The sequence below is a fragment of the Podarcis cretensis genome (genome assembly GCF_951804945.1).
Source record: "Podarcis cretensis genome assembly, chromosome: 12".
NCBI classification, from domain to species: Eukaryota; Metazoa; Chordata; class Lepidosauria; order Squamata; family Lacertidae; genus Podarcis; species Podarcis cretensis.
Genome location: NC_137181.1, coordinates 22,042,713 through 22,063,382, shown reverse-complemented (window position 1 = coordinate 22,063,382; position 20,670 = coordinate 22,042,713). Strand labels below are relative to the sequence as shown.

General features: G+C 43.0%; 1 long non-coding RNA gene across 1 annotated transcript; it reads right to left on the bottom strand.

Moving 5' to 3' along the window:
• Window positions 1-740: 740 nt before the first annotated feature.
• LOC307200105 lies at window positions 741-7,709 on the bottom strand. The gene is made up of 3 exons (XR_013832325.1): window positions 7,217-7,709; window positions 3,328-3,422; window positions 741-1,070 (listed from the first exon to the last, which is right to left on the bottom strand). It is a non-coding gene; the product is annotated as an uncharacterized lncRNA (long non-coding RNA).
• Between the last annotated feature and the right edge of the window lie 12,961 nt (window positions 7,710-20,670).

Sequence of the window (20,670 nt, the reverse complement as noted above, 5' to 3'; positions counted from 1 at the left end):
ACGCCATGGTCATCCAGTCCAACCCCTTGCAATGCAGGAATTGTTTGCCCAACGTGGGGCTCAAACCTCCGATCCTGAGATTAAGTGTCTCATGCTCTACTGATGGAGCTCTCACTGATTTGGATTGACTCTCATTATCATTATCATTATTTGTTTAAATCACCAGTATCCCAAAAGGTACCACTGACAATTAGTATATACTGGCTGACATCACAACAGCTCTGATGTCTCTCATAGTCCTTGAGAAATATAATAATTACCAGCACCCATATTTCAAGGTCAAATGCAATTAGTATGGTGAATTAGACAGCAAGACAAGCTGTAACTTCATAGTTCAAAAAACAACAATATCTTCTTAGAAGAATCCTTGGGTCTATTGGTTTTTTAAATTGTCTTCGAACAGGGTTTCTTTCATCATCTGACGGTTCAGGTAATGATTCTGACATTGATTTTTTTTCCCTGCTGAGGAAAAAAATATGCTGAAGCAGAAGATTGTGGTGATAAGAAAGTACAGTAAATGAAAAATAAATACCGAAGTACATAGATGACACAGCCAACGTCATTTATTTTTGGGAGAGGATTCTATTTATTGTGCTGGGTATATTTTGTGAAGGGAAGACATTTTTGCATCATTTTTGGTTTAAAAGGGAATGTTAACATTGATGGGTACTGGTAAGAGACTATATTAATTATATGTAATCCTCTACAGACATACTTGTGTGGGTTAGCAAACAAAAGAAAAATGGCTGGTGCCTGTTTTTAAAAACTCAGGGCCTACACATAAACAGCCCCAGTAACAGAGTTTAAACCCCATCAGGCAGATTTAGTGATGCATAGGAATAGGCTTCTAAGCCTTCTTTTAATACATTCCAGCTGCTTGAGGCAGTTGGCCTCCGTTACCCGTCCTTCAGAGAAACAGACTACACAGTGAAGTAAGTTTAAAATACACTTTACTTACAGTTGTGCATTGTCCTTAGCAGTAAAGATAAAATGCAGGTAATTGTTAGGTTGATTTGTAGCTGGTTGACTGACCAAACCCAAGGAATGTTCACTAATGGTTCCTCATCACTCTGGGAGAAAGAAAGAAAAAAGACAAATGGGTTGCCACAGGATTCTGTCCTGGGCCTGTTGCTGTCCAACATCTTTATAAATCACTTAGAAGAAGGAATTGAGGGAATGCTCATCAGACTTGCAGATGACACCAACCCGGGAGGGGTAGCCCATGCCACTGAAGACAGAATTGGGATTCAAGATGATCTTAGCAGATGTCAGGAGCCGATGTCAGGAGTAGACCAGCAATAAAAAGCACTGGCGTCAGTGAAGTGAAATCATTATTCAAAGAAACAAAACAGTGCAGGCCTAGTGATCACAGAAATTCTTCCCAGTAGGTCTTTCCATACTGAAAGTCCCTGCCTTCCAACCGCACTCTAAGGCTCCTCCTCCAATTCCTTTACCAGCAGCCTGTGACTCCATTGCCTTATCTCTCGTTGCTCCAACCTCTTCATTTCTCTGAGTGTTTTGGGAGACCACAGGGGAGGAGAGCTGGTTGCAGCAGGAGGGGGAGACTCCCTGGATTATTCAGCAACCTGCCTCATCCCTGTCCCCTGGCCCCCCTCCTCTCCTGCCTCCAAACTGCTTTCTGTCACAGCCTCCTCCTGCTCACTAAACCCTGTTGCCTCTTCAGCTTCCAACATCTCCTTCTCTCAGTCTGCTCCCTCTTCTCCCTCCAACGACTCATCTTTGTCTGACCACTAATCCCCTGGCTCTGAGACAGATTGAGAGCAGACTTAGAGGAGATATGATAGCCATCTTCAAATATCTAAAGGGCTGTCACGTGGAAGATGGAGCAAGTTTGTTTTCTCCTGCTCTGGAGGAGGCAACAGTGACAGTGAAATGGACTCCCTTGGAAGGTGATGGACTCTCCTTCCTTGGAGGTTTTTAAGCAGAGGTTGGATGGCCACATTTGTCATGGATGCTTTAGCTGAGATTCCGGCATTGCAGGGGGTTGGACTAGATGATCCTCAGAGTCCATTCCAACTCTACAATTCTATGGGTCTATGAGCATTTCTTTCTGATTACATGTTCAAAATGGCTGGAAGCCAAGTCTAATGAAACAGAAGAGTTAGTGGAAAGCAGAGGGGTAAAATGGGAGCAAAACACCCCTAAGGAAATCAGCAGCCCTATCTGCCTCTTGAAGTACAAGCTAGAATAACTCATCTCTCCACACTGGTATCTTCTCTTGTAAATCAGCCCTAGCCCAATAGAAGCAAAGCAAAGTTTGTTAGAGAAATGTGGTCTGAACTTGGGGCAACCAGCTCAGACCTCACAGGTTGAGCTTCTTCAGATAGACTGAAGTAGAACAATAGGCTTGATTACTTTGCTCCCAAGGTGAAGGGGAGTGACCTGGCTGAGCCTGGCAGGACAGCTGACTCTATGGCATTAACCCCTCTGTGCTGGTTACTGAACAGGAAGTCCATTATATATCCTTTGAGTAAGATCAGAAATTATTCTGAATGAGATTTTTATCATGTGAAGTTACAGCAAAGAGTGACTCTGAACATGTGCAAAGTATTGTTTTCTGTCACTGCTGAGTAGACTGAGCAGGCCCACACACATCTGTAATTAGAAGGCTCGGCTTCCATGTGACATTGGTGCTTTCATCCTGGAATTTTGCTTGCTTTAAGAAACTGCCATGGCTGCTGACAGGAACAATGGGCCGTTGTGAGCGTTGCCGCAGGTTATTCAAGGACTCCATTTTCAGGCTGATTAGGCAACTGGAGCTGAAGGGAAGGTGGTGTGTTATTAACCTAGAAGCTCATGCACCGCGTACAACTGAACTGGTAGTCAGCCAATGCAAGTGGAAGTCTGAAATGCACTCCTCCCACTGCCCAAAAGACAGGAACAAATTTGTTTAGGATTTGCAAGTGAATGAGGGACCAATTCTATGCTCATTTACCTTGGTGTAAGCCCCACTGCATTCAGTAGGGCTTATTTCCGAGTATAGGACTGCACTGGAAGGTTACAGCCCTCAGCAGTAAACATTTGTAGAATTTTCCTTAAATCAAATCAAAACAAAACAAAAACAGACTGGATATGGCAGTCTGAATTTGTGATTAATTCTTGCAACGACACCAAAATGAGTCCATGTCCCCCCCCCCCCACCGCCAATAGTGAGAAACTGTGATATGTTTACAGGCATTAGCTGACACAGTCCAGGATGTAACATTGCATGTTATGCAAATACATCATCCTAAAAATGTCTGTCTCTGACTGATGGTCACATTATTTCTGTCAAGCATAGTCAGAGGCATTCTGTTTCTTTCTTACCATTCTTTGATGCTTACAGAGGGATTAAGATGCCTCTGTAAATCATATGCCCTCTGAATTCAAATAGGCTTGGCTGTGGAATTCTGGACTGTTTCCTAAAATGTAGCACAAGAAAAATACTAATTAGTAATGATATTGTAGTTTAATTTTGCTAGCAATGCTTTGGATGGCAGTTGATGATATTTCTCAGGTATAGGTTAAAAGAAGATTGGGCAAATTTGTGGAGGATAGATAGAAAGATAGATAGATAGATAGATAGATAGATAGATAGATAGATGATAGATAGATAGATATAGATAGGTAGATAGGTAGATAGATATAGATGATAGATAGAAACCAACTCTTAGGGGGCAAGAGGTCTTCAATCTCCCCCCCCCCAATAAAACATGGGGGGGCAAGTTGATGGGCATTGCCATTCAAATTGTCCATGCACCACCTCATATGATCAGTTATACAGGGCATGGCATACTTGGGCCCCCCCAATTCAAGTTGGCACCCCTGGATAAATAGATGGCTTTTCTGTGACAATACTCACCCATACAGAGTACCAACGTCTTTTTTTTTTGCTGGTGGTGACCAGAGGAGGAGGAGCGCAGAGAGAAGAAACGCCATGGTGCATCTGCAGCAGCACAACCAAATGCCTTCATCTGTCCCAGCTGCAAGAGAACATGTCTCTCCCATAATGGCCTCTACAGCCACAGCAGCTGCTGCAACAACCTGCCAACAGTTTGACTTCGCCCCCAAGGAGCACTCCTCCATTGTCTCCTAAGACAGACAGGTGCCAACGAAACAACATGGCAGCCGTTTTGTCTGGTCCCCACAGCACTTTTATCAATAGATTAATGATGAAATAGATTATTGATGAGTACTAGCACCCCATTTTTTTTACCCCAAAAGCACTGTGTGTGTGTGTGTGTGTGTGTGTGTGTGTGTATCAGGTGCCAAGGGCCATGTTAGTCAATGGCTTCTTTGAAAAGTCCATTCAATAGGACACTCTTCTCCCCACCCCACCCCCACTCCTACCCCCACCCCATGCAAAGCTCTATAAGAACACAGTGAAGTGGAGCCATTTTGCCAGTCCATTTGCTGCCTTCAACTGGGGTACTCATTCTCAATTTGACTGGCTGAAACCGCATGGTGAACAGCTTGCACAAAAGGAGCTCCTCTATGGCCACCTACACAACATTTAATGCATGCTGTTAAATTTCCAGAGATTGGAGTCGCTGGCAGGGGTCAACCGTCCTATCAGATACTCATATTTCTGTGTTCCTCCTCTCTCTCTCCAAAACTCAGCTAGACATAGCTCTCGTTTTATCTTCACATGCACTGAAAAGGCCAAATGTCATATATTTGGGAGGGACAGGGGGAAACCTTTATCAGCAATGGGGCCTTGTCGCTAGTTTTTAGCAGGGCCTGTTGACATATTTATTGCCCATTTGTGGCAATGTTTATGTTTTCCTCTGAAACGTTTGAACTCAGGTCAAGCAGCCTACAGCACTGATGAGATACTTATCTATGGCTCGGCTGTCGCTCTTTTGGCAGGCTGGTGTCGTTTTAAAACTTGTTTTACTTGCAAATTAGGCTTTTTTAAAAAACAAAGGGGAGGGAGTAGGCAAGACTTGGCCGCAGTAGCAGTTGCTCTCCCTTAATACAACACTCTCAGGAAGATGAATTAGTCCCAGATCATAGACAACAGGGAATGTGGCTACAATCCAAATGGCAGTCGCTGTGAGGAGCTCCTTAAATAACTTCAGTAGCAGGCAGTTCCGAGAACCAAAAGAAAGGGAACACCCTGCTTGCCCTAATTATTCATCATTGAATAACTGACCCTATAAACATGGCACTCGAGGAACTGGAGAAGCTGGTGGGCAGTTCACTGTTCAGAAGGGCCATAGCTCAGTTGCAGAACACCTGCCTTGCAGGCAGAAGGTCCCAAGTTATATCTCTAGCATCTCCAGGAAGGCTTGGTGAGACTCTTGACTAGAACTCTAGAGAGTCTCCACCAGTCCCTGTAGACAACACCAGTGGTGGTCCATGTGGAGCGCTGCAGCACTTACTTGATGTCCTGTCACTGAAGACATTGCACTTATGAGGAAGGAGAGGAGACAGGTGAGGTCAGCATGGTGTAAGTGCACTGGCAGGCACACTGGATTGACTCTGCCAATGCAGCTGTCCTACACTGACCTTCCTGCCACCACTCCCCTCCCCTTCCCTGTAAACGTGGCAGTGCTGGTGGCCGAAGGTCAGGTGAGCATTCCCGTCCTACCCCATATTATTAGTAATTAATTGCCTGTCCTTTACCCCAAGGTCCCAAGTTGAGTTGCAACATTAAACACAATATTTAAAAACAGATTTAATTTTTTTAAAAAATCATATAAATAAGGTGAATAGTACTTATTAGTAGTAGTATTAACATTTTAAAGAAATTATCTTCCACCCTTCATCCTAAGGTCCCAGGGCAGGTTTACAACAATTTTAAATGCTAGGGGTGCGGCCCCTTGCTTGCCAACCCTGCCAAGCCGCAAGCCCCCATCATGGAGGCTCAGAGCTAACAAACCTGCAAATTTCATCCACTTCTGCAAAAAAAACACCCCGCACACACAACAGTATAGATGTTTCATTTAAAAAATAAAAATAAAACTTCCAAGATGCCCAACACACACATTTGTTCTTAATTTAGCAGGCTGTATCCAGTCAGGAGGATTTAATCAAAATTTGTCCAAAAGAACAAACTGTATAGCTATGTTTAATTTCTCCATAATAGAACTTGCTGAAAGTGCAAAACTTCATTTTTTTATGAATTGAGATTCAGATGTGAGCCATATCAGGCAGCTTCCACAGCTCTTCAGGCCAAAATAGGCTATTTTCCAGAGCAGCAAACTGTGGGGTCCAAGCTGAATGTTGTGGTTGGTGCACAACCCTAATCATGCGCTATTCTCCTCCACACTTTTAACTAAAGTTTTACTTTGAGCAGAAGTGACAGGCAACAACAAACCAGAACTTTTGCAGAACTATGCACTATGCCAAGATGAAAGCATCTCTCTCTCTTTCTGAAAGACTGAGACACACAAAACAGGCATGACAGGAGAACTGGATCGTTGCAATATTAAATTTGAGGTCCATGGTGTCAGAGTGGGATTAATCAAGAAGTTAAGTGTGCAATAGACTAGGACCCCTTCGGAATGGTTATTAATAAGGGTGAATCTGTATGGAGAGTACAGTGGTACCTCTGGTTACATACGCTTCAGGTTACATACGCTTCAGGTTACAGACTCCGCTAACCCAGAAATAGTGCTTCAGGTTAAGAACTTTGCTTCAGGATGAGAACAGAAATCGTGCTCCGGCGGCGCAGCGGCAGCAGGAGGCCCCATTAGCTAAAGTGGTGCTTCAGGTTAAGGACAGTTTCAGGTTAAGAATGGACCTCCAGAACGAATTAAGTCCTTAACCTGAGGTGCCACTGTACACTTAATCCGCTTCTTATCCAGAGTTCACTTCAAATTCCCCATCTCTGTCAGAATGGACTTTGTGTCAATTTCCATATTTGCAGATGAACAAAAGTGCTTTAATGTTACTGTCAGCTCCAGATTATGAGGTGCAGCAGAAGAGATCAAACAGTCCTTAAGGTAATTTGGGCCAAATTTATTATTCAGATATGAAATACAGTTGCACCTTTAAAAATCAACAAACATGGGGGCACTTCCAAGTCTTGAAATCATAAAATGAGACCCAAATAGCTTTGTTGCCATTTTATTGCCACTGTTGACATATTGGAAACCACCCTGAGAAGATTTGAAAGCCGGAAAGATGCCCTATAAATATGTCAAATCAATCAATATAAATAAACCTTGGAAAATATGTGCCAGATCTGAAGATCTGGAAGATCACTAACCTTTTGAGAAGTTGGAGGCTGCCCACGTGCCAGCTTTCAGCTAAAGGTTTTTCAGACACTCAGCAGGGAAAATTAGATTCAGGCAGCCTTGTGTAATCAGCAATTCTCCACAGCCGGCAAAAAGGGCAAATGGACTTAAACATCCAAACGAAACAAAAGGAAAAAATTGCAGCCATCTAGGCAGAGAAACCCCAATAAACACCGTCAACAGCCACAGAGAGCGGAGTTACTGTGTATTATGTGTCGGCAGCAAAACAGAAGATAGCTGTGAAAAATAAATATTGCTTCTAATCTGTTTAAGAGTAAAATATCTCCTAAGCTCATCGGGCTCTGTAATAAAAGAGTATAATTTTTCATAAATGAAAATGGTGTGAGAGAGGAAAGGCCAGATATCTAGGTACAGCAGTTTGAATCGGAATAGTCTCGCTTGATATTCCAGTCACGATGCCCCAGAAGCTTATTCGAGAGTTCATTCAGAGGAGGTAATGACTAGGAAAATGACAAAGAAAACTGTTACTGGCCATTAGTGAGCAATCACTCTGTCATATTACCAAGATAATTTAGATAAATGGTTGAGCTGTCTCCCAGGGAAACAGGGTGCCAGTTCTGATAGGAGCAGCCTTTTAAGGATTTTGACATATATTATTTATTTCATACAGACACACGTCATTCTACAGATGTTGATTCGTTCCTTCATATCCGTTTGAGGGAAATTGTAAAAATCCGTTTCAGTAATCTGAGAACAACAACAACACACACGAAAAGGCTGATGTTCATTTTACAAGGCAGCACCAACATAGACTTGGCTTTGAAGCGCAAGGTTGCTTCTGCTAACAAATGGGGGCATTTCATTCTCCTCCTCCTTGTGACAGACTCTTTCCATGTCACAAGACATAGCCAGGGATTATGGAAGTTGCAGTTTACAAATCTGGTCAGCACCAAGTGGGCTATTCCTGCTGTAGGCACTCTGCTGAAAAAAGGCAGTAAAGAGGGGAGGAAGAGGGGATAACAGGTCGAGTTACCTTGATCCTTCCTTCCCTAGGAACTTGTCTTCAGCTGTATAGCATGACAGCCATCTGTAGGATTACTACAGAAACACAGAATCATAGAGAATCACCTAAAGTAAAACGAAAAGTGAATTTAGGCTTCCCTCACTTGGTGAGATATATGAGAAGTTAACTCAGGAAGGCAAAAGGGGTTCAATACAATTAGTAAAATCTCTCTGGTAGGTTGCGTGTGTAAAGAAAAATACATTTAACACATATTGAAAAACCTCAAGAAAATAAAAAAGCGACCAGAAACTTATGAGATTGGGAAAGTCTTGCATCTTGCATTCTCAAATTGTATAAAAGACCTGCACTTTCTTTCAAACAATTTTTTATCACAAACACCCTGTTTTACTCATCAAACACAGGTTGATTGGCTTAAGATTTGCTGTATGCTGCAATGATACACCACTCTCTTAATTTTGTCACTGAGAATTCCTTCATTTAAAAAATAAATAAATGGGCAGCTTTCTCCAGTCTGGTACCCTCCAGATCTTTGATTCCATCAGCCCCCATCCTGCCTGGTCAATTGTAAAGTATGGCAGGAGCTGTAGTCCACAGCAACATCAGCTGGACACTAGGTATGGGGGAGAGTGATTTAGGGGGGCAAGCCAAGGGCACCTTTGTATCCTTATTTATTGCTCTTATTTATTTTCTTCTTTAGAAATTCATTTATTGATACCTATTCAAAAATATACAATAGTCCATACCCATTACAAAGTATATTTTTTATAATAAACTGAAATAAAACAGCTACTTGATCTAAAAAAGAACAAAGAACAGAAAAAGAGAGACTGAAAGATAGAGAAAGCAAAAGAAAAGGCGAGATAAGAGATTGAAGAAAGATAAAGAATGATAAAAAGACTTCTGATTTTCTGCTCTACAGCTATTCAATCATTAAAATCCAACCAAATCCCAATGTTACAAGTTCGTTTTCTCTTTCACGCAAAAAGTGCATAAGAAGTTTCCAGTCCTGAATAAATGTTGACAATGATTTTTCCTCTAATTAAGCATGCTAACTTTGCCATCTCACCCAAGCCCAATACTCATTTATTGGCCATTCTGGATAAAATTGTGAATCCTCATCTTCCTGATTCACAATTAGTTGCCTCTTGACAACTGGCCAAAATTATAATTCACTGTAAGGAATCCTCTCTCTCTCTCTCTCTCTCTTTCTCTCCCATGTATTAGAATTTCACAGTATATCCTAACCTGGAGTGTGGAAAACAGCAACCAAATGCTGCTAATGTGGCTAAAAGCATTAATCTGTTTTATGAAGCACGAATTCCTTTGTAGTGTTTTCCCATCAGATCCTATGCATTTTCCCATGGCTTTTTCTTGTCATTTTTCCTTCATGATCACTTATCATTCAAAAACAAGGCATTTCTATTTCCCAGCCCATTTTCTTCATTTTTATTACCTGCAGAGGGTCTGTTCCACTAAAACCGTAATGACACAATGATTGCCATGGCAACAGACTGGTGTCCTAAATCATGGCTGCAATTTCTTGGCAGAAATGAGCCAAGTTCTAGCCTTGGAACAGTGCAGAATCAAACATGGAGGTTTCTAAATATTAGAGACAAAGCATTTCTAAAGTAAAGACATGCCGTCCCTTTATGGAACACAGCTATAATAAGAGATAATTCAGACATAATTGTAAGAACTTGGGAGGCAGACTGAATAGTCCCATTCTGGACATCTTTATTTCCTTTATTTATTTCAACAAATTATATACCACTACATGCCATAGTCTCTGGGCAGCATACAATGAAGTCCAATCCAGTTTGCAAGGCTGGGATACGTCTGCAAGGCTAGGATCAAAGGGTGCATGGCTGTTGCATCTTTCTCATGCCACCCTGCCAGCCTCAAGCCACTTTGGGAGGCTGGGATAACCCAGGGACTGTGCTGGCTGGCCAGGTTCCTGCCTGCACATGTGAGTGGGCAGGTGGCACAGTGTGGTCCCACTTGGGTCTGGTGTACCCTCTGTACCCTGCCCCCACCCCAGGCCCCCACTCACCTTGGGCCATAGCAAACCATGCTACACCACTGGGACATAATCCTGAGCACACTTTCTAAGAAGTAAACCCCATAAAATGCAGTGGACTGGGGCTTCCTTATGTGTAAACAGGCATAGAACGGTGGTGTTACTGCTTAATATTCCATTTAATTTTAGATGCTTGGATCGAAGAGGAGGGATGTCCGTTGTTATAAAGCTATAGAGAACAATTATTCCAATTGTAATACAGTGTAAGTGCAGTACTGATTAAAATGATTCTGCCAATAAGCCATATAACACCGGTCCTGAAACCCCCACATTGGCTCCCAGTACGTTTCCAAGCACAATTCAAAGTGTTGATGCTGAGCTTTAAAGCCCTAAATGGCCTTGGCCCAGTATACCTGAAGGAGCGTCTCCACCCCCATCGTTCAGCCCGGACACTGAGATCCAGAGCTGAGGGCCTTCTGGCAATTCCCTCACTGTGAGAAGTGAAGCTACAGGGAACCAGGCAGAGGGCCTTCTCTGCAGTGGCACCCACCCTGTGGAACGCCCTCCCACCAGATGTCAAAGTGAACAACAACTACCAGACTTTTAGAAGACACCTGAAGGCAGCCCTGTTTAGGGAAGCTTTTAATGTTTGATGTTTTATTGTGTTTTTAATATTCTGTTGGGAGCCGCCCAGAATATTTTTTATTATAAATTATTATAAAGTAGCAGGGTTTTGAAAAGATTACCTGATAAACCTCAGGGAGCCTTCTGGCCTGCGACATGTTAAAATGAACAGCCTGTCATATTTAGGGCCTATTCTGTTTTTTAAAAATATCCTGCATCACTGAATTATAAGGAAACCCCCCTTTTCCTTCAAATGCTGAACGATGTCAGCTGGCTGAAGGGCTCTCCACATTCTTCTAGATCATTCACCCTCACTTCCCTTCCAAGGGTACAGCTGGCCACGTCATGCTTAGCTGGTGCGACACAGTGGGATGCAGTTGGCCGTGAAGTAAATCTGGCAAAATGACTTCCGTGTAGGAAGCTGTCTGCCAGTCAGTCAGTCTGGGAGCAGCCTTTGAAAGGGGAAGCTGTCACAACTCCATTAAAGAAAACGCGTAGGATTATTGCCATGCTTAGTAAAGAGTTACATTAAATTGCATAGGCTTGATTGCTGGTAAAATCAACAGGCATGAAACGTCCAAAACCACAATTAAAACCTACAGTGCTAATTTTGTACAAAACCAATAGGCATGAAATGTTTGGCAGTTACAGTTGCATTAGCCATGCCCGGGGGGGGGGGGGGAATGAGGAAAACCAACTGGCCAGTTTCGTTAATTGGGATACTTTCAATGCCATTCAACAAACGTGGGTTGCTTGTAATGTTCAGATTTGTTCATAAAAGGCTAGAGGGCAGCAATGCTTTGGCATCAGTCTGGATGGCATTGATTACCATGAAAGGGGAATGGATTCTAATGATTCAGCACTAGAGATGTAATTTGAGAGAGTGTGCCTGTTTGTTCAGCTTTCATGCACTCTTGAGCCCCTCCTAGTTTGCTACAGATTTGGTTTCATAATTTCTTTGTGGTCTAGCCTTTCCTTGCACCCCATCCTGCAGTGTGTGTGTGTGTGTGTGTGTGTGTGTGTGTAGCTATATATTTATGTAAATTTCAGAAGATGGTGGTCTAGCGCACTATAATCCCACAAACACTCATAGGATCTCATTCAATGTAGGCTTGCTTCAAAGATTGTGGGAGTCATACAGCTAAGGCAGAGGCTTGTAAAAACTGCAGGGTGCCCCCTGACATTCCTCTGGGCAATGATTACCTTATAGGGAGAGGGGAGTGTCAAGCCTTGACCGGATGAGGTAACAGGAGACTTTGGGAAACGACCATGCGGCTGGGAGAACAAAGGAGATAATAAAAAGTTGCCGGAGGAGAAAGGCTGGAATGAGCTGCCCTCCAGTATTATGAAAATACTCGCTGCCTCATTGTGTCTTCTTTCTTTGCTATGCTAAACCACTTTTGATGGCTGGCTCCGACAAGTGGTGCCCTCTCTGAGGCTCAGTTAAAAGAAGAGGAAAACTTAAAAGAAAGGAGGCTGACTAAAGAAAGCAGTTGAGACGGACTTCAAAGGCTAAAGGAAGCAGTTGAGGCTGACTTCAAACTTCAAAGGAAACCGTAAGAGGCTTCTCGATCATCGACTCATCACGCCCGGAAAGGGTTACACAGCGCTGATTTCATCTAAGGATCCCTGGTGAGTCGATCCCTATTATATTGATTTTAGAAATATGGGCAATTCCCTGTCATCTCTGCAACAGAAATTTTTAAGAGACTTACAATTTCTCCTCTCCTCCAACAAATTGGAAGTTCCTGAGGGTGATTTGATACAGCTCATTCTGGCCATCGATGAGCATTGTCCTTGGTTTCCAGCAGAGGGCACATGGGAACTAACACAATGGGATAAGATCGGAGCACATTTTCATGGACATCCCAGATTTGGTGTTTGAATTTTAAATGCTTGGTGCAAGATTCGTTATGCTATGGGCTCTTTATCACCAAAAAATATATCCATGGCTGCATTGCCAAAACAACCTTCAGCTTCCTTAATTCAGCATGCTGTTATGCCATGTGTTCCAGCACTTGTTTTGCCAGCAGCCCCAGACCCCAAACCTCCGGATTACAGTGCCTCACCAGAGGACCCAATCCTGCAAAAATACAGTGGTCTGGCTGGAAATGACCCTGCTCTTTCAGCAGCAGAACAAGCTACCCCCTTTCAACGTGCAGTACTTGCCTGTTCCTTATCACAGGATACTATGGCATTCCCTGTTATTTTGCCCCCTGCTGGTGCTCCAGCAGGAACTCAAGCCCAGCACCAACCTTTTGACTTTAAAATCTTGAAGGAACTGCAATTGTCAGTTAGGACAAATGGACTGCAAGCTCCATTTACACAAGCTCTTTTGGAAGCTACATTAGCCCAGCTGTTGGTTCCAGATGACATCAAGCTTTTGGCACGTACAGTTTTACCCCCATCAGCTGGTGTATTATTTGCCCATGAATGGGAAATCGCCTGTCGTGCTTATGCTCCTGCTTTACTGCAACAAGCAAGAGGGAATAATCCTAACCTTACCCTCGCAGATGTGATGGATGCTGTGATGGGGCGTGGGCCCTTCGCTCAGGCCTCAGTACAAGCCACACTGTTGCAGATCTTATTGAGGGATACTGCTCTTGCTGCTCAACAAGCAATGAGAAAAATCCCGGAACCCTCCAGTATTCAGTCTAGGTGGGGTTCAATCAGACAAGAACCTAGAGAATCATATTCTTCCTTTATGGACAGGCTGATTACAGCAGTGAGTAGACAAATTGAAAATCCTGAAGCCAAACAAATAATTATCAAACAATTGGCCTTTGAAAATGCAAATGAGGATTGTAAGGTTGCGTTGCACCCGATAATACACAATCCTGCCACAGACACAGCAGCCATGCTTCGCATTTGTCAGTCTGTAGGTACAGCAGCTCATCTGTTAACAGCAGCGCTAAATAAAAACCAGCCTGTAGCCTCCGATACAACGTTTCCAGCGTGGCAAACCAAGATCACCGATACCTCAGTGTGGGTAGAGTGGCCTCCACCAAAAGAAAAATCCGCAACAATGGCACCATCTCGTTTCTGAACAGCTTATTTCTGAACAATTGACTTTCGGCCACATTGAACCACTTACATCCCACTGGCCCCAGCAGACAGGAACAGTTTGCTTTTACATTGCCAGTATATAACAATTCGCAGCCCACCCAGCGATATCAGTGGGTTGTTCGGCCACAAGGCATGCGGAACTCCCCTACACTTTGTCAGCATTTTGTGGATGAAGCATCGAAACCTTTCCGCATGCGCCACCTAGAGGTGCTACACACGAACTGCATCTGGCAGTGTTTGCCTTCCTCATCATTTGCCTCACCATCCTTTGCTGCACCGTTATACAAGGAAGAGAAGCAGACGACCCAGTCCAGTTGAAACCACCATATTTCACCTTATCAGCTGGCAAGCCGCAGTCATCAGAATCCTACTCTGGCTGGCAGCATCCACGGCTCAGCCACTCTCGAACTATAAGAACAGCTTTGTTGAATAAGACTTTTAGGGGAGAAAATTATCATAAGATATGGAGGGATAATATTTTTGTACAAGATATGATTATGTTTACCAGTTTATTGCATGCTTCTAGATGCTGGTTGTGTAAAATATGCCCCCTTTTACCCTTCATTCAGGCTTAATGCTTCATGGTGTGGCTGTCAATGGATCCTTTTGATTTACAAATGTTATATCACCTAACCAAACTTTTTGGCCTCCAGTACAATTGACCCTCCATGAGCCTGCCCCAATTTGTTTTCAAATTAAAGAGGGGAAAGAATCATGGGGCATATATCCAAACTGTCAATATACATTGAAATTCATGTTTAATAGCTCTTGTTCTCTTACAGGAACATACAGTGACCAATCTCAGTGCTGTAGGAGTGACACGAGTGCATGGCTAAAAACTAGGAAAGAAACCTACCATGCAAATTGGAGTCTGAATTCTTCTATCTCTGGCTTAGCAAATACTGCTGATGAGCAATTTCATATCAGTTCCTTATTTACTGAAGCCTTTACTTGGTCCCAACAGAGTAGTAATATCAGCTAGTTACTCCAAAGAGAGTTATGGTTGCCTTGTGGCAGATCCATGGGCATGGTTATATTCTTGGCTTCCGGATGGAAGTTGGCTTCGACATTTATTAATTTTAGTGATCATTATAGTAGTTATTTGCATTATTTTGTGTTGCTGTATTCAATGTATTCCTTCTTTAATCTCTATATGTACTGCATGGTTCTCCAGTCCGCGGCCCGCTCCCGCCCTTACAAGAGTCGCTTATCGCACTCGATATAATAAAATAAAGAAAGAGGGCATGTGGGAGTCATACAGCTAAGGCAGAGGCTTGTAAATACTGCAGGGTGCCCCCTGACATTCCTCTGGGCAATGATTACCTTATAGGGAGAGGGGAGTGTCAAGCCTTGACCGGATGAGGTAACAGGAGACTTTGGAAAACGGCCATGCGGCTGGGAGAACAAAGGAGATAATAAAAAGTTGCCGGAGGAGAAAGGCTGGAATGAGCTGCCCTCCAGTATTATGAAAATACTCGCTGCCTCATTGTGTCTTCTTTCTTTGCCATGCTAAACCACTTTTGATGGCTGGCTCCGACAAAAGACAAAGCAAAATGGTACATTATGTGGTATTTAGTTAGTAATCTTGAAAGCTGAAAACTTCATGCACATGTCTACTGAACATTTCACCAATGTTTCTAGGTCTCTTGAAGCCACAGCATATAAAAGAGAGAGGTGTTGTTTAGTCGTTTAGTCGTGTCCGACTCTTCGTGACCCCATGGACCAGAGCATGCCAGGCACTCCTGTCTTCCACTGCCTCCCTCAGTTTGGCCAAACTCATGCTGGTAGCTTCGACAACACTGTCCAACCATCTCGTCCTCTGTTGTCCCCTTCTCCTTGTGCCCTCAATCTTTCCCAACATCAGGGTCTTTTCCAGGGAGTCTTCTCTTCTCATGAGGTGGCCAAAGTATTGGAGCCTCAGCTTCACAACCTGTCCTTCCAGTGAGCACTCAGGGCTGATTTCCTTCAGAATGGATAGGTTTGATCTTCTTGCAGTCCATGGGACTCTCAAGAGTCTCCTCCAGCACCAGAATTCAAAAGCATCAATTCTTCGGCAATCAGCCTTCTTTATGGTCCAGCTCTCACTTCCATACATCACTACTGGGAAAACCATAGCTTTTACTATACGGACCTTTGTTGGCAAGGTGATGTCTCTACTTTTTAAGATGCTGTCTAGGTTTGTCATTGCTTTTCTCCCAAGAAGCAGGCGTCTTTTAATTTCATGGCTGCTGTCACCATCTGCAGTGATCATGGAGCCCAAGAAAGTAAAATCTCTCACTCCCTCCATTTCTTCTCCTTCTATTTGCCAGGAGGTGATGGGACCGGTGGCCGTGATCTTCGTTTTTTTGATGTTGAGCTTCAGACCATATTTTGCACTCTCCTCTTTCACCCTCAATAAAAGGTTCTTTAATTCCTCCTCACTTTCTGCCATTAAGGTTGTGTCACCTGCATATCCGAGGTTGTTGATATTTCTTCAGGCAATCTTAATTCCGGCTAGGGATTCGTTCAGCCCAGCCTTTCGCATGATGAATTCTGCATATAAGTTACTTGTCCTCCGCTCTTCCTCAGTAGCATGTTGGACGCTTTCCAACCTGAGGGGCTCATCTTCCAGCGTCATAACAATTTTATGCCTGTTGTCTTTGTCCATGGAGTTTTCTTGGCAGGGATACTGGAGTGGCTTGCCAGTTCCTCCTCCAGGTGGATCACGTTTGGTCAAAACTCTCCACTATGTGTGTGTGTGTGTGTGTGTGAGAGAGAGAGAGAGAGAGAGAGAGAGAGAGAGAGAGCGCTCTGTTTGTCAGCTCTAATGATAAGCTACAGTATGCTATGCCTTGACAGGCATCAGTCTTATGGAAGTATTTGGATATATCTTTGATTGTTTTCTACCTGTTTTTCAAGAAGTTCTGCTTAGTAAAGCTTTGATTGATACTTATGGGTCTGGACAATGTTTTATTTCAAGAGGAGTCCGTTTTTATGCATCCAGTTGCTTCAAGCTGCACGATATTAATATCTGCAATACATTTATCTAGGGATATCCCTGCTGCTTATAACAGTCCCCACTTCATTTCTGGCACCAGGGCTACTCACAGTCCACATTTCATGACACCCAAACTCAATTTTCATACTTGCGACATTTATTTTATTTTTTAATGATACACCCAGGGTGACATTGATAAAGAAGTACTAAATCATAATCGTGGTTTTTCCGATTTATCTTGCACTTTTTGGTCTCTTATCATTGATAAATGATTCACAGAGGCTTGTGTTTGACTGTTTTATTTCCCCATTATTTTCATATTATATGATGCACACAGTCTGGTGTGATAAAGCTTGTCAAAGTCGGGCATCTTCTGGGTTTATTTCATTGACATTAACATATTTTCCCAGCCCCCCCTTTTTAGGCTTTGCTATTTGTTCATTCTTTGAGGTTCTGTCTTGTTGCTCTATTCCCATGAGCGTGAAGTTGATTTCTGGTTATAATTATCAGGGTTAAATGGAAGGGGCAGGCAAGTTGCAATAAAGCAGCGTTTCCCAACCTGGTGCCCTTCACATATTATGGAATTATGGAATTATGGATTATGGAAGCAGTAGGGTGATTAATGAATAGACAACCAAAGTGGATTTTGAGAGCCATTATAGTGGCTCAGGGACTTCTACCTTCAGCCTGGAAGGATAAATATCCACTGTCTGTTACACTGTGGTCTGAGGACCTCACTGCCCTGGCCGCACTCGAACATATTTCATATGAGCATCCATTTTGTGCGGATACCAATTTGTATATCTGGGGTGGGGGCTTATATTAAGTTACATGTTTTATTTAATATTTGTGCACTGGTGGTCACTGTATCTACAATGTGAATTGACAGTAGTCCACTGTTAGTATTATCAGATTGCTGCTGCTACTGTTATTATTCTCTCTTCCTTAATTATTTTCCTCTGTTAATAATAATAATAATAATAATAATAATAATACTTTATTTATACCCCACCCATCTGGCTGGGTTTCCCCAGCCACTCTGGGCAGCTTCCAACAAAATATTAAAATACAGTGGTCTGTTAAACATTAAAAGCTTCCCTAAAATAATAATTTTCTAGAAATGGGATTATGAAAGTTGTAGTCAAAAACATCTGCAGACCAGGTAGAGAAAGTCTTGCCTTAATGAAACGGCACTCGCAACTAGCCAATGAATAGTAGTGAGTGCTGTTATTGTTTTACCTCCTTGAGGACATTTGCACAGACTTGAGTTGTACTATATGGTGCATTTATTAGCCAATGAGTGGCAAGGTAAAGCTTACCCAAGGGCAGCTTTGCTGTTAAGGCAAACAACCGAGACCACTGACAGAGCAACATCCACTTTTGCAGAGAGCAAAGCCAGCTTAGGTCACCAGTGCCTCTCCATCTGACCATCACTACCAACTTTGTATGTGCAGCTAGCAAATTAGTTGGAATGAGTAGTCTGATCTTATAGCCCCAAGACCCTCTACCTACAGGAAGGTCACCAGGCATCCTCCTTTACAGAGAACATTCTTCTGTGCTATATGGACCATTTGACATTTTGAGTCTAACTATTAAAGTTAGACTCCTTCATGCCACACCTAGTCAATGACATCTGGGGTCATAGCATGACCAAGAAAGAACAAGCTGTTTCTTTTATTTCTGCCTGCTTTGACTTCAGAAATAAAGGCAAAAGCAGTGTGTGGCAGGCTGAAAAATCTCTCTCCACCGCCCTTTTCATTTGGCAAGAACTGTTTCAAAGCCTGTGGCTTAAATGAAAAACCAATTTTGTATAAAATGTCCTTGTCCATGTCAGCTATTAGTTTGCTGGTGTTTAACAATAGCCTCAAGGCCGGTCCGATCGTGAGTCAGGAGTGGGATTGTCCAAATGTGAGTCTGGGAATGACTCTTGGCTGCCCTAACAGTTCACAATTCTGCATGTAGCATCAAGAGGTTATATGACCCATGGCCTAACCTATTGCAGTGCTGGAAGAAAATTATATATATATATTCTTCCCCCATTCTAAATTGCACTTTATTTGTGCACTAGGGAAAAATCTTATACATGTGTCAGGCTGTTAGCGGCAAATGGTACAGGCATTCAGAAATGGATGCAGAAGGTCAAAGATGGCTGCAGAAAAACATTGTGTCAAAGATCTCAGAAGAAGACAGGGAAGTTTGTTGGGGGGGGTGAGATGGTTTGTTTGGCTTTTAAGCAAACAAAAAATGAATGCAAGAGCTCAAAGATTTCAGCAAAATGCATTGTGTCAAAGCCCTCAGAAGAAGAGAGGGAGTTTTGTGGGGGTTGAGATTATTTCATGGGGCTTTTAAGCAGGCAAAAAATTGCCCTACATTCCAGCCTAGTTCAGGAGAGTGTCTGAAGCCGCCTGCCTGTAATAACTGTTGCATTCTTCTGTGAAGAAATCAGGAACTTTATTCACAGGAGGGAAATCTGAGACCATTGTAGTTCAGCAACAATGTATTTATAAATACAGTTTTTATGAGTCACCTTTCAGCCTTCAAACGCCCCCCAAGGCAATTTAAAGACTGTTAACTTGAAAACAAGATCATAACAAACTGAGCAAGATCAAGCGTGATGAGTGTGTGTATGTGAGTGTTTGTGTGTTTGTTTTTTTGTTTGTGTGTGTGTAGCAGAATTAATTACATTTAAACTCCCACAAAAGTTATGCAGAACAAACAATATTTTAAAAGACTTCCGGGTTAGCGCCATCAGCTAATGGCGGATTCCCTCTGATTCGGAGGGACCAGCTCCGTGAAAATCGGGTCTGCACCGCTACGGCGAAGGAATCACAGGCAGGTGAAGCCTGTGAACGTGGGACTCGGCAGGCACCCTTTGCGCCCCCCCCCCAAATCGCAAGGAAACCCGTTTACGGGCTTCGGAGCGGAACGGGGTGAGTGGCGCGGTGCTGTGAGTCAACTGCTCTTTTCACGGAGCGAAGCCGCATAGCTGTTGCTGGAGAGCGCTGACTTTTTCTTGTGGACAATTGGATTTTAAACAACAACCCGTGAGTAGAACGGAAATTGGGCTTTTAAAATATTTTTAAATTGGCACCGATTGGGGAAGGTCTAAACAGGAAGTCCACCTCCCCTTTCTGTAAATAATCTGAAGCAAAGAATATGTTAACTAAGGTCGTGGAGAGTCTTACCTAAAGGATTAAAACTCCACTGATTGAAACTACTATCAATACTCTTTTCGGAAGCAGGGAAACCTGCAGGAGGTGGTTAAAATTTAGGAACTGAAGCACCACTTCCCTAAACCCGGGAGCGGTCTGCGAGAGCCCGTTGATGGTGAATTGATAAATCTGACAGCTACCTGTCAAGATATAAAAGAAGGACTTTGTTGCTATTGTCCGTTTCTGTGTACAAAAAGAAGGAAGGTAATTTGAATTGCTACAATTTTACGTCTGGGACTTTTGGGACCGTGCTGGAAGGAGCGAATGGAAACTGTGTCCCTCTAGAGGGAGCTTTTGGATATTGTTGCAAGAATGCAGCTGGGCTAAAGATAAAGGCTCTGAGAAATCAGCTTTGACTTTGGATATTTTTAAGGATGGCGGTTGAGAAGAAAGTTGGGTCTGAATTGAACAGGACATTTTATCTGCTGGGAAAGCTGCAAGAACAGATAAATGTTACGGCTACTAATGTTGAAACTCTGGGAACAAAAGTGAGCATCGGCAAAGAGGTTGACAGGAACCCGGCACAGGAGTCTATCTTAATTGAA